The sequence below is a fragment of the Salvelinus alpinus genome, chromosome 12 (genome assembly GCF_045679555.1).
Source record: "Salvelinus alpinus chromosome 12, SLU_Salpinus.1, whole genome shotgun sequence".
NCBI classification, from domain to species: Eukaryota; Metazoa; Chordata; class Actinopteri; order Salmoniformes; family Salmonidae; genus Salvelinus; species Salvelinus alpinus.
The window spans coordinates 33,275,558-33,288,664 of NC_092097.1; the positions used below are offsets into that span (position 1 = coordinate 33,275,558).

Genomic DNA, 13,107 nt, shown 5'->3' on the forward strand with positions numbered 1-13,107 from the left:
TCTGTTTATTAGATAGTAGCTGGTAGCTTGCGGTGTCTGATACTTGTGAGATTTGTTTATGACAGTTTGCGGTGGACCACGTGAAAATGACATGTATTTTCAGAATTGTTTTGCAAAATCCTCATAGGTGGGCTGCGAGCTACTGGTAGCTCGCAACCGACCTGTTGGCGACTCCTGCTATAGAGTGACATTGGGATGCTTGAACTGTTTCAGCGTTCTGTATGTGGGGTTTTTGGGCAGTCCTGGCAGAAGATATATACCTATGTCCTATGGAAACGGTGGAAAGAGTAGGTTGTCGACGCATGAGACACCGTTTTGAACCCGACCTTCTGTCCCTCTAGGCTTTCTCATCTTTTCTCTTCTCTTCCCATCTCATTCTCTCTCCTTACCCCTTTTCTCTAACTATGATTGCTATGGCTCATCAGCAGCAGAGGTTTTGTTTGGTATATTTTTTGGGGGGGGGTTGGGGTGTAGAAATGTTAGGTAATTACTACCAAGAGCTGGGTGTAGAAGACTGGAATCACTAGGGGAAGAACACACACACACACACACACACAGGAATGAGTTGCCAAATCTTCTTGAGACATCTCTACTAATTCACATACAATGTTAACGTCTACGTCTTTAGGAAATAAAAGCAGTGTGGCACTCAGTTTTTGACCAATCTTGATTATCGTCTGCCTTTTTGTTTTTTCCTGTTCACATTGTGACATTTTCATTGCAACTGTCTTGTAGGTCTTGTCAAACTAAGCATTTTATATTGAACCTTTTCAGCCTTTAATTCCAACCAAACGTAAACCCCTGCTGATCTAATCAATGTAGAACAGAAATATTTTTATGCCAGATCCATATCTGCCAACTGCCATAAGTCGTAGCATGCTTTTCAATTTTTTTTCCCCTTCTATCATATTTCAATGCTTACAGAAATTGTGACTCTATGGCCTCCACTCATTGTGATGTATGTAATGTCTGTTTCTGTCTGTGGCAGAATGAAAAGGGAAGGGTTGTCTGTCAGAGCACAGTGGTCTGGTAATCAAGGCCAAAGCATTCCCATAAGAAGATTACCAGCCTCTGGTTTCTCCCCCGCCTACCCCAACGTTAATACCAGTGTCTCTCTGCAAAAGGGGGTTACTGTGCTTTTAAAACAACAGGCCTGCTAATCCAGCCCACAAGCATTCACACAGTATAGATTATTACTTGCAGATGTGAGGAAAGCACTGTTTCTCCCTCCCTCCTCCACCCCTCTCCTGCCTCAATCATCCTGGTCAACAGTGTACAAGCGAAGGGAATGTTTGTATAGGTGTGTGCCATGACCTAACGGGTGGAAGGAAGGGTGGGGTGGGAGAGCAGTGCATTATGGGGAGTTCTCTCAGATATACACTCATTTCAGGGAGAAAATCCCTTTGTTTCTTTTGGTTCTATATTTGGTGGCATATACAAATGATAAATCATTGGTAGTCGTATAAACCACACTTAGAACTCATTAAGATCACCTCTGATATCACAGTACAAGTCTTCAACTGACAAAAAGTAGCCGTTTTGGCATATTTGCACATTTTGCGGCATGAATAAGGAAAAAAGCTTAAACATTGGAAAAGCAGGTACAGTAAAAGCAAAAATGCCTTTTTCAATACATTTCCTAAGCACAGTTCATAAAAGCAGTTTGCTGACTAAACACAAATGTTATATAAACAGATATTGGGAAATGTAAGATTGTATATTAGTAGTCTAAAACCTTGTGAATCGAATAGAGTTTTAGGCTATTGCGGTTAGGAACAATAGCTGTGTTACACTAAGGTAAGCGGTTTTTGGGATGTGTGACCGACCGTTGAGCCCCACAGTATTTTAGCCTTGATATGACTGCTTGCTCAGAAACAACCGATTTGATCTAATTGACTTGGTGCACGCACACATTGCCTGCTCCACTACACCTTTTAATGCGAGTTGCAGGATTGTGACTTACCTTCACGTGTACACTTTCACACTTCACAGCCTGTGGGCTAAACACTGCAGAAACCACATGACATGACCCCACCTTTCTGTCATATGACCTTTTGATGCCTAGATGGATAGGACAGAATGTGTGTATCAAACAGGACAGGGTTTCGAAACCTTTGGACGGGCAGTGTGTGTGTGAGCGTGAGCATCAATGTGTGTGCGTGTGGTGTGTGTTTCGGTGGGGGCTTCCTCAACCAGATTAAAGGGTATTGAAGCACACTCAATGCCAAGTCACAAAGTCTTCCATGCAGATGTGCCCAGCTTTCTGTCCCTCTGTCAAGGTACTTCTCCCTCACAATTTCTTGGGCCCTACCCTGACTCATTCACTCCTTCACTCTTTCACCTTTGGCTCTCTCGGACCATCTCTTTCTTGAATGCATATGTGTGTATAAAACAGTAAGAACACCTGCTCTTCCCATGACATAGACCGAACAGGTGAATCCAGGGGAAAGCTATGATCCCTTATTGATGCCACTTGTTAAATCTACTTCAACCAGTGTAGATGAAGGGGAGGAGACAGGTTAAAGAAGGATTTTTAAGCCTTGAGACAATTGAGACATGGATTGTATATGTGTGTCATTCAGAGGGTGAATGGGCAATACAAAATATTTAAGTGCCTTTTGAACGAGGTATGGTAGTAGGTGCCAGGTGCACCGGTTTGTGTCAAGAACTGCAGCGCTGCTGGGTTTTCACGCTCAACCGTTTTCCGTGTGTATCAAGAATGGTCCACCACCCAACTCAATATTAGGAAGATGTTCCTAATATTTGGTATACTCAATGTATATGGAGTGCATGTAATGTATTACATTTGGTCATAATCATAACGCAGATGCTCTAATTTAATGTAGGTGACAGTCAAAAAGTCATATGGTATCTTGTATTAGCCTTGGGAGAGTGGCAGAAACTGTCAGGAAAGCATTGCTTAATTAAAATACCAAATGGTAAAGAGTGGGGATCAGTGACAACTTGACAAGTCTCTGGTGTTGCTGCAGAAATATAGGTCATAGAAGATGCTTGGGTACTTGATCATGCATTCAATGCCTACAGGGAAGACTTGCGTTGGTGGCAGTGGGATGGAGAAAGAGGCAGAGTGAGACTCACATTGGTTTACCAGATGGAAAAACTGGTGCTTGATAGCGAGACTATTCACAATCATGTTTTGTATTTTTTACAACAGTAGAGAAGCAGTCAAAACAGTTTATTATCATCATCTCTTTTGCCAGTTACACAGCCCACAGGGCGTTTAAAGTTCCGCAACTGGTTTGCACGGTGATATTTCTTCAGGATGTGGATTCTCACAGGAAACGTGTGGAGTGAGGCAAAGCAATGTTCAAGAGCTTAATGAAGTCTTTGGGCTAAATGGAAAACCAGACGTGGAGGGTGTGAAGGTTGCTAACTGGGACCACGTCTTTTTTTGGTCTCTTCCTCTCAGGGTTTGGCTGGACACAGTGGCGCCACGTGTCAACCAGAAGACCACAGCCAGCTAGCTCCTGGTGTCTCGAAGTTGGGTTCCTCGTCAAAGGTCTTGACTTGTCATGACCAAAGTGACGCTTTTGGTCCTTTTTTTTGTTTTTAAATTATGCGCTTTTGATCAGAGACGGACGACGGTGTCACCTTTGGTTGATTTGATGAGGAGTGAAAGCAGAAGACCCATTAGCTACTGGTAGAGATACATGAGCTTTGTTTGAAAGGCAACCATTGGATGTTGTGGTTTCCTCCCCCGCAATAGTCTAAATCTAGCAGGCTCACACTCAGTTGACTTGAGTGTGTCAGGCTGAGGCGAAGTGTACTGGTCATGTCTTCCGATAAGCTGACTGACGGTATACGTAACTGTTGTATTGTATTGACTTTCCTTAAATGGGAACTGTATAGAAGATATTGATCAGCTGAGCAGTATGTGGTGTTGAATTAAATCATCTGAACTAATAATGCTCCAGGCTATGTCACTTTGACTAAGAAAGCACAAAGGAAAGGAAAATGAATATTCAGAGAAACATTCAAAACAGAGGTTTGCAAATTAAAGATGGCATTTCTACATCCTTGTGCAGTGGTTCTTGGCAGTGATTGTAATTTATTTACATAGACATTCCTATTTAACTGTAATCATCAGAGCCTGAGGTATTGGTAACTTCCGTACCAATAAATTATTGTCAGCGTTGAATATGCTACATTTATCAATTCTGATGGCAGCAGGCTGCCTACTGCCTCACTTTATGGGACATGCGCATTCTTCATAAATAGGCCATAGAGTGACTCATCTAGCTCTCTTTGTCAACAGGATTCACACCCTCCATCTTCCCTCATCCCTGGTGATTCAACGCGTTATGATGTGATATTGGAACATCAGTGAGCCAGTGGCTGGGAGTGGGATAGAGCATGGGATTGGCCCTCGGAGACAGGAACCACACTCTTATTCCTGAGGCTCCGAGGTCTCTGGCCCCTTAGGGCACACAATAGACAGCGAGCAGCTCTGAGGTGAGTGGACTAATTGATGTGTGTCACTGCTATCTGCAATGCTTCCACTCTGTGTAAATGGTGGAAATTAACTGTTAATAACAAGTGTATTACTGGGGATAACCTTTTTGACGTTGCTTTTAGTGTAGTTGTCGCGATGTTGCACACATGCTCCTATTGGTTAATGTCGACATTCACTTAGCGGTACATGTCATTGCTCCCAATAGAGAAAGTGGTCAATATGAGGACAAGTTATTTGTTCAAATGGCATAAAGTGATTTGATCAAATCCTTTGTTTGTTGAAATTGGGGTTTAGAAAGAGTGCAATGGGAGCATTTTCCAGCTAATATTGAGAAGGAGCTTTTCCTAGCTAGCTGATGTTGACCATTAGAATTAGCTAGCCTGACGTCTGTGCCGTAACCTTAAGTGTGTCCAGCTAATGACTTTCCATTGGTGTCGGTTGCAACAGTGGGCCATGCCTGAGAGTTGAGTGTCACAATGCTATAAGATTAGCTGGATTAGACCCTCCAAGCTCGTGTTGATCTGGGAGATTTACTGGCCACTGAGCCCCTCCATTGTCTCCATTGAGGCTGGCCTGAACATCTGTCCAGGGTTCCAGGGTCAGTCTGTTGCACGGGAAGAAGAGTGTGGGGCAAAGCAAGGGGCTTCTCTGGACACACGCAAAGCCAAGATTGAGTGAAGGATAGAGCTTGGGAGTGGAGAAGGGAACGAAACAGGAGTAATAGAGAGACCATCTGTTGATTTAATTATTTTCCATTTGAGATTCTCCTTGATTAATTATTCAAGTATTCTTCAAAAGTATGCAGTTTTTTGCTCCCTCTTTGTCTTTTATTTGCTCTTTTCTTTCTCTTCTCTCGTCTTTAAGGAGTATATTATTGCTCTGGGCAGTTTACTCTCTCCCATGTTAATTAATGGACACTATTGATGCCAAATGGCACTATTCTGCTGCGGTTGTAATCTGCTGAGAGATTATTTAAATGCATGCGAAGGAGGCTGTCTGGTTGGGGAAATGCTGTTTCATCAGCGGGACGGTCTATTTCTGCCGCCGTGGTAAAATTACTTTTTCATTTCCCTTTGATTTCATATACATCTCTGTGCAGGATTCTGATCCACTCGGCTGTCCATTTGTCTATGGTTCATTAATATATTTTCAATCCATTCTTGGATATCATGTTGAGTTCTTGGTTTTTATTCAACAGAGGTTTTACTGTATCACCAAATTATTTTAACAATGTTTTTGTCGCAGTTTTGGAAAAGAGGTATAACTACTGGACAGAGTCTACTATCCGTCTTCCCTAACAGCAGTAACGGGTGTAAAGGGATATTTTGAAAAATGTCTGTCGTTTTTTAGGGATAACATTTCTGACCAGGTGCACAAACAGAGCTGGCACTTGCAGCCACACATGCCCGCTAACAACTGCTAGCCCCCCAGGATGGCACACATTCCAATGGAGAGAGAGAGAGAAGGGGTGGATGATTAATATTTCTTTACACCATGGTGACCTGATTTTGGAAATTAAAATCTGGGAAATAGTTAACACATTTTCGCTATAGTCCTTTCAAATAGCCTACTTTTAGTCATCATAACATAGAAATTGATTACTTCTTTTAGCCTATCTAGTAAATGTCAAGTTTGGTAGCCTATGATGTTGCATGAAACACTTTCTGGGCATGGTTCATGCAGTGGTTACAATGTATCACTGATCCCACGTTTGCCTGAACATTCAAGGTATGCGGCAAAGCTGCGGGGGCAAACAAGTTTGGTACAGGGACAGGCAATATTTAAAAAAATCTGATTGGATACAGTGTTTTGGTTATTGAAATATCAGACTCAGTTTAACGACAGAGTAATTTTTTTTATTTCTAAGGGCTAATTGGGACACCTCTAGCAGGGGACGGGCCACAAAAATCAAGGACTGTCCCTGGAAATCGGGGACATCTGGTCACCCTATTAACCATCTTCAAAGTCAGCGAGATTAGGAAAAGAAAAATGTAGGCTAGGTGACCTAATGTGATATGAATTCAATACGCTTTGACTTGACTACCACACTTTGTCAAGTTGGTTTCTGTAGACATCGGTTAGATCTAGTTCAGTCTGTTGGTAGTCTAATATAAGTTCTCTCACCCTAGGCAAAGATGATACGCTCAAAATATTACCGTAAAAGACAAATGAAGGAAAAACTTGCTTGTTATCAGACCTCCGTGACATTGTTATTATTTTCACATCCATATCCCATTAGAGGGTGTCTACTGTATGTGAAACTGTGCTGGGATTCAACATAATGCCCGTCCCTGTGGGATATATATATATATATTCAGCAAAAAAAGAAATGTCCTCTCACTGTCAACTGTGTTTATTTTCAGCAAACTTAACATTTGTAAATATTTGTATGAACATAAGATTCAACAACTGAGACACAAACTGAACAAGTTCCTCAGACATGTGACAAACAGAAATTGAATAATGTGTCCCTGAACAAAGGGGGGGTCAAAATCAAAAGTAACAGCCAGTATCTGGTGTGGCCACCAGCTGCAGTGGCCACCAGCTGCATCTCCTCATGGAGTGCACCAGATTTTCCAGTTGTTGCTGTGAGATGTTACCCCACTTTTCCATCAAGGCACCTGCAAGTTCCTGGACATTTCTGGGGGGAATGGCCATAGCCCTCACCCTCCGATCCAACAGGCCCCGACGTGCTCAGTGGGATTGAGATCCGGGCTCTTAGGAATGTCAGCGTTCTGCCATAGCCAGCTGTCTTGCCTACCATCTGTAAGCTGCTAGTGTCTTAACTTCTTATGGATAGGGGGCAGCATTTTCACGTTTGGATGAAAAGCGTGCCCAGAGTAAACTGCCTCCTACGCAGTCCCAGATGCTAATATATGCATTTTATTAGTAGTATTGGATAGAAAACACTCTGAAGTTTCTAAAACTGTTTGGATGATGTCTGTGAGTGTAACAGAACTCATATGGCAGGCAAAAACCTGAGAAGAAATCCAACCAGGAATGGGAAATCTGAGGTTGGTAGGTTTTCAACTCAGCCCCTATTGAATATACAGTGGGATATGTGTCATCTTGTACTTCCTAAGGCTTCCACTAGATGTCAACAGTCTTTAGAATGTTGTTTCAGGCTTCTACTGTGAAGGGGGGCTGAATGAGAGGGGAATGAGTCAGAGGTCTGCCAGCAGCCACGGTCTCATGACGCGCGGTCATGAGAAAGTTACCTCTCGTTCCATTGCTTTTCTACAGACAAATGAATTCTCCGGGTGGGACATTATTGAACATTTATGATAAAAACATCATAATGATTGATTCTATACATCGTTTGATTTGTTTCTACGACCAGTAATATAACTTTTTGGGTTTTTCGTCCGACATTTCCGCTGGACTTGCCCGTGCCTCGTGAGTTTCGATTTGTTTACTAAACACCCTAACAAAAGAAGGAATTTGGGCATAAATTATGGACTTTATGGAACAAATCAAACATTTATTGTGGAACTGGGATTCCTGGGAGTGCATTCTGATGAAGATCATCAAAGGTAAGTGAAGATCATCAAAGGTAAGTGAATATTTATAATGCTATTTCTGACTTATGTTGACTCCATGGCAGATATTTATTTTGGCTGGTTTGGGCTCTGAGCTCCGTACTCAGATTATTGCATGGTATGCTTTTTTGAAATCTGACACAGCTGTTGCATTAAGGAGAAGTTTATCTATAATTCCATGCATTGGAATTATTATAGATACAACACTTGTATCTTTTATCAATGTTTATTATGAGTATTTCTGTAAATTGATGTGGCTCTCTGCAAAATCACCAGATGTTTTGGAAGCAAAACATTACTGAATGTAACGCGCCAATGTAAACTGAGATTTTTGGATATAAATATGAACTTTATTCGAACAAAACATACATGTATTGTGTAACATGAAGTCCTATGAGTGTCATCTGATGAAGATCATCAAAGGTTAGTGATTCAATTTATCTCTTTCTGCTTTTTGTGACTCCTCTCTTTGGCTGGAAAAATGGCTGTGTTTTTCTGTGACTATGTGCTGACCTAACATAATCGCATGGTATTCTTTTGTCGTAAAGCCTTTTTGAAATCGGACACTGTGGTGGGATTAAGAGCTGTTTGACAAAACCGCACAAAATTTAAGTTTGTTTTTGTGGGATGGTTTTGGCCTACCTAGTGGCAACACCAGGCCGTAAATTTGTTAATAGACCAATAAGAGCGTTCCAAACCTCTCTGCCAATAACAGATAGTTTTCAGTTTTCCATTCCCCATTCAGACCACTCCCAGACAGTACTAGCTAAATTCTTGCTTGGGGAAATTGCTCTTTGCTAAGAAGCTATTTTTGTTTATTTTTGACAATTTTAAATAAAAACAATAACAGTAAGGTACTTACTTAAACTTACTTAAAACGGCTGCGTTGGACCTGTCTAAGATGACAGAGAGAGGGGTCAGGTGTGCTTTCACACTGTCTGCTTGAATTCCATGTGTTTGTGTCTATTACGCATGACACTAGCCCTCTGACATTTATACATTCACACCTCATTGTTCCGCTGCTTCCTCGTGAGTTATTGTGAGATGTTTGATTACATTACACTTCACACAGATGAGGTAGTCTGTTGACCTAAATCAAGCTCACTGTTGGTCTTCAGGCGTGCCATCATTCACCATCCAAACTCGTCCTGTTCTCACTTTAGCTGTCCCTCTTTTAAGGAAAATGGTTGCCATTTCAAATGTCAATATGCTTGCTCTGTCTGTATCGGCTACTTTATCTATTTGACTCCTGCGAATGGAGTGGAGAAGAGCAGGTTAATGTAGAGTAAACCTGATATAAAACTATTAGGTGATTAATCTAGGTCACGATCAGTCATTCATTCTGCTATGATGTAAGAGGACTAGTGACAGACTTAAACTGACAGTTCCTAAATGCCCGGAGTCATATGTGTGACAGTGTTTGTTTGTTGACAGAGATACACAGACAGTGCTGATGAATGTGTGTGTCATCTGTGGTGTATCATATCCTGAGGTTTATACAGTTAGTGAACTGTCATTTCGCTCCCGTTGCCCCCGGGTCAGAATTCACTCTACTCTACTGTTGTCCCGCTGGCCCTGGTGTCACACACTTTACCCCCCACATGCAGTACAGTAATTTTCCTCACCCCATAACCCACCCCCACCCTGGTGTGTTCCAGTTAGTTTCGGTGTCAGGCACTGCCCCCACACACAATTTACACACGTGCCCCCCAATTCCGTCTTCACCAAAACGTGTGTAAATATTGGACCATAAATTGTGCCTTCCTGTATTATGCTAAAATGTTTGTTCTATTTTACTGAGACATTTACTTTGTTCCTGTTATGTTTTATTATTTCTTATTGTTGCATTGTTGAGAAGGAACCTGCAAGTAAGCATTTCGTTGGATGGCGTATACTATGTGTATCCCGTACATATGACTAATAAAAACTTGAAAGTGTGTGTGGACACGCAACGCATACACACAGTATGTACAGTGCTCCCCTTCCAGCTTCCCCCTTCCCTTTGATGTGTGGGGTGTTAATGGAGCCCCTCATATTTTAATTTATTTATTCATTCATACTCCCTCCCTAGGCAGGGATTTGAGTCCCCCCCCCCCCCCCCACCTCCCTCTCTTTCTCAAAATAACCAAACTGGAATCCAACTGACTGAATTGGCCAAAATTTAAACAGCATGGTGCTGGCTGGTTTGGGCACCTAATTGATACAGATATAATTACCACAAAAGCAAGAGATTTTTAATAAAGCACGTCTTCAAAACAGGCAGAGTGAAGGACACCCAAAATGTCCCTCTCTGGGGGTGGTCCTCAAAATGTGTGTTTGTTTAAGAGTCTAATGCAAAACCTTTTGGCATGTATCCACTATCATTCTCTCTTGAAATTAGCTAATACTTACCTAAATAAGTAAATCTTATTCTGGATGGTTGACTGTAAGAACATCCGCTAAATGAATAAATGTATGAAAAATAGCTACACAGGGGCATGTAGTCATGTACTTGTCATGACCGAGACAACCTGTGCACCAGAAACTCAGAAGAACAGCTGATACTAAATTTGCTTAGATAGGAAAATATATTTAGAATCCTGATTTTGTATTATTATTTATCCAGGAAGTCGCATTGAGGTCAAAAGACCACTTTGACCTGGCCAAGAGGACAGCTCAATTAAAAAAACACATGTAGATTACAATGTGAGTACTCAGTACTATATCAAAACTGGAGTTCAGATTTTAACCATCAATCGAGCCTTACTTCCCATCGGTCTTAGAGAGGTCTAATAAACCACTCGAGGCGAAAGAAACGTCTGGACCTCCTCGGGCCATTTATCAAAAACTGGGAGAGGTGAAGGTCGAGAGCCATGCGTCCCCGGAAACACAAGCCTTACTTCCCATCGGTCTTTGAGAGTTACCTGTCTACCAGCACAGAGGGTGTTCTTTAAAGCAAGACTCCGTGTCAGTTTGAAATCTGCTACGTCAGTTTGTTTATATTAATTATTTATGTTTAGGGTAAAAAAAAAAAAAAAGGAATGCGTTTGCGTCAGACGCATTCCTTTAGTATTTTTTTATTGCAAGACATATCTGAATCATTGTTCTTGCGACAAGACAGCTCCCTGGTACAATGCTGCAATTTTCTTAGTAGTGAACTGATCAAATGGCAGACAAACGCCCGGCTACCCAAGATTGAGTGTTACTATCAACCGAAGAGAAAAAACCCTAACCAAAAACAACAAGATATTGGGAGGTCAAGAGTAAATATCGGTGATACATCCTAGACGCAATGCATTTCTGCTGGGCAGTTATGCTTGACATTGACAGATACACCCACTTTCTTCCTTGTAGCTAACGTTAGCTGATGTGTTCGTCAATGACTAGCCGGCAAAATAACCTAATTAAGCTAACTATTTATGTAACGTCTACTTCTAACAGTGACACTTTTGAAACAAAGTAGTTGTAAATGGTTACAAAGTTGTTAGCTACCAGTACAAAGTGACGTGCTCTGCACTGTTATTCTTTGCTAGCTAGCTACAATGAAACCACCGCTTATTACACCAACTGTCAATTTGTTACCGTTTGTGTGATGTGTAACATTACTGCCCAGCCTAGCTAGCTAGCTAACGTTATGTCAAAATTGAGCAACTCATTTACAAGGCCAGGAAAGTTTGTCAAATAGTGTCTGTAATTTCGAGAATGTGGTTGATATTGCAGCGGCAATACCTTTAGTATTTTCCTCATAGTTACCAGAAGGGAGTAAGAGGTCCATCCACCCCTGCCAAAGATGGAGCAGTTGAAGTGCATGCTCTGTCTAGCACATTGGAATTGCGTCAAGCTCGACTGTTAGCCAGGTAAGATAGCATGACTTCGAACTAATATTAGCCCCAAAATGTTTTACTTGAATGCAGTTTTAACCTACTCGAGTGTCATATTATTTTACAGTGGGCATGACTTTCTAAAAGAAAATCCTGATATATTCGTATCCATACATGACATGTAAGGTATCTTGAATGTAATTTAGAAAACGTGCAAAATATGAACATTTCATTCAAACATGTATATTCTGTTCGCATATGATACAATTTGGGATACTGATTACTGTCATTCTTTTTCACATACAGTGCATTCGGAAAAAGTGTTCAGACCCCTTTACTTGTTCCACATTTTGTTACATTAGCCTTTACAATGTATTAAAAAAAAATCAATCTACACAGAATACCCCATGATGACATAGCGAAAACAGGTTTTTTGAAATGTTTGCAAATATGTTTAAAAATAAAATAGCTTATTTGCATACGTATTCAGACCCTTTGCTATGAGCCTCGAAATTGAGCTTGGGTGTATCCTGTTTCCATTGATCATCCTTTAGATGTTTCTACAACTTGATTGGAGTCCACCTGTGGTAAATTAGATTGATTGGACATGATTTGGAAAGGAACACATCTGTCTATGTAAGGTCCCACAGTTGACAGTGCATGTCAGAGCAAAAACCAAGCCATGAGGTGGAAGTAATTGTCTGTAGAGCTCCGAGACAGGATTGGGTCGGCACAGATCTGGGGAAGGGTACCACATTTTTCTCGCAGCATTGAACACAGTGGCCTCACTTAAATGGAAGAAGTTTGGAACCCCCAAGACTCTTCCAATAGCTAGCCGCCCGGACAGACTGAGCAATCAAGGGAGAAGGGCCTTGGTCAGTGAGGTGACCAAGAACCTGATGGTCACTCTGACAGAGCTCCAGAGTTCCTCTATGGAAATGGGAGAACTTTCCAGAAGCACAACCATCTCTCTAGCACTCCACAAGATTCTCTGGTCTGATGAAACCAAGATTGAACTCTTTGGCCTGAATGCCAAGCATCACGTCTAGAGGAAACCAGGCACTGCTCATCACCTGGCCAATACCATCCCTACAGTGAAGCGTGGTGGCAGCGTCATGCTGGGGGATGTTTTTCAGCTGCAGGGACTTGGAGACTAGTCAGGATCAAGGGAAAGATGAATGGAGAAAAGTACAGTGATCCTTGATGAAAACCTGCTCAGGACCTCAGACTGGGGCGAAGGTTCACCTTACAACAGGACAACGACCCTAAGCACACAACCAAGACAACGCAGGAG

General features: G+C 41.7%; 1 protein-coding gene across 5 annotated transcripts in view; it reads left to right on the forward strand.

The window, feature by feature from the left end:
* Positions 1–13,107, forward strand: part of LOC139535924 (nck-associated protein 5-like) — a 115,360-nt gene that overhangs the window by 20,500 nt on the left and 81,753 nt on the right. For all 5 annotated transcript variants that reach the window (XM_071335886.1, XM_071335887.1, XM_071335889.1 and 2 more), the window contains exon 2: positions 4,277–4,473. The gene's annotated coding sequence lies outside the window, so the exon portion shown is untranslated. The remainder of the gene's footprint in view (positions 1–4,276; positions 4,474–13,107) is intronic.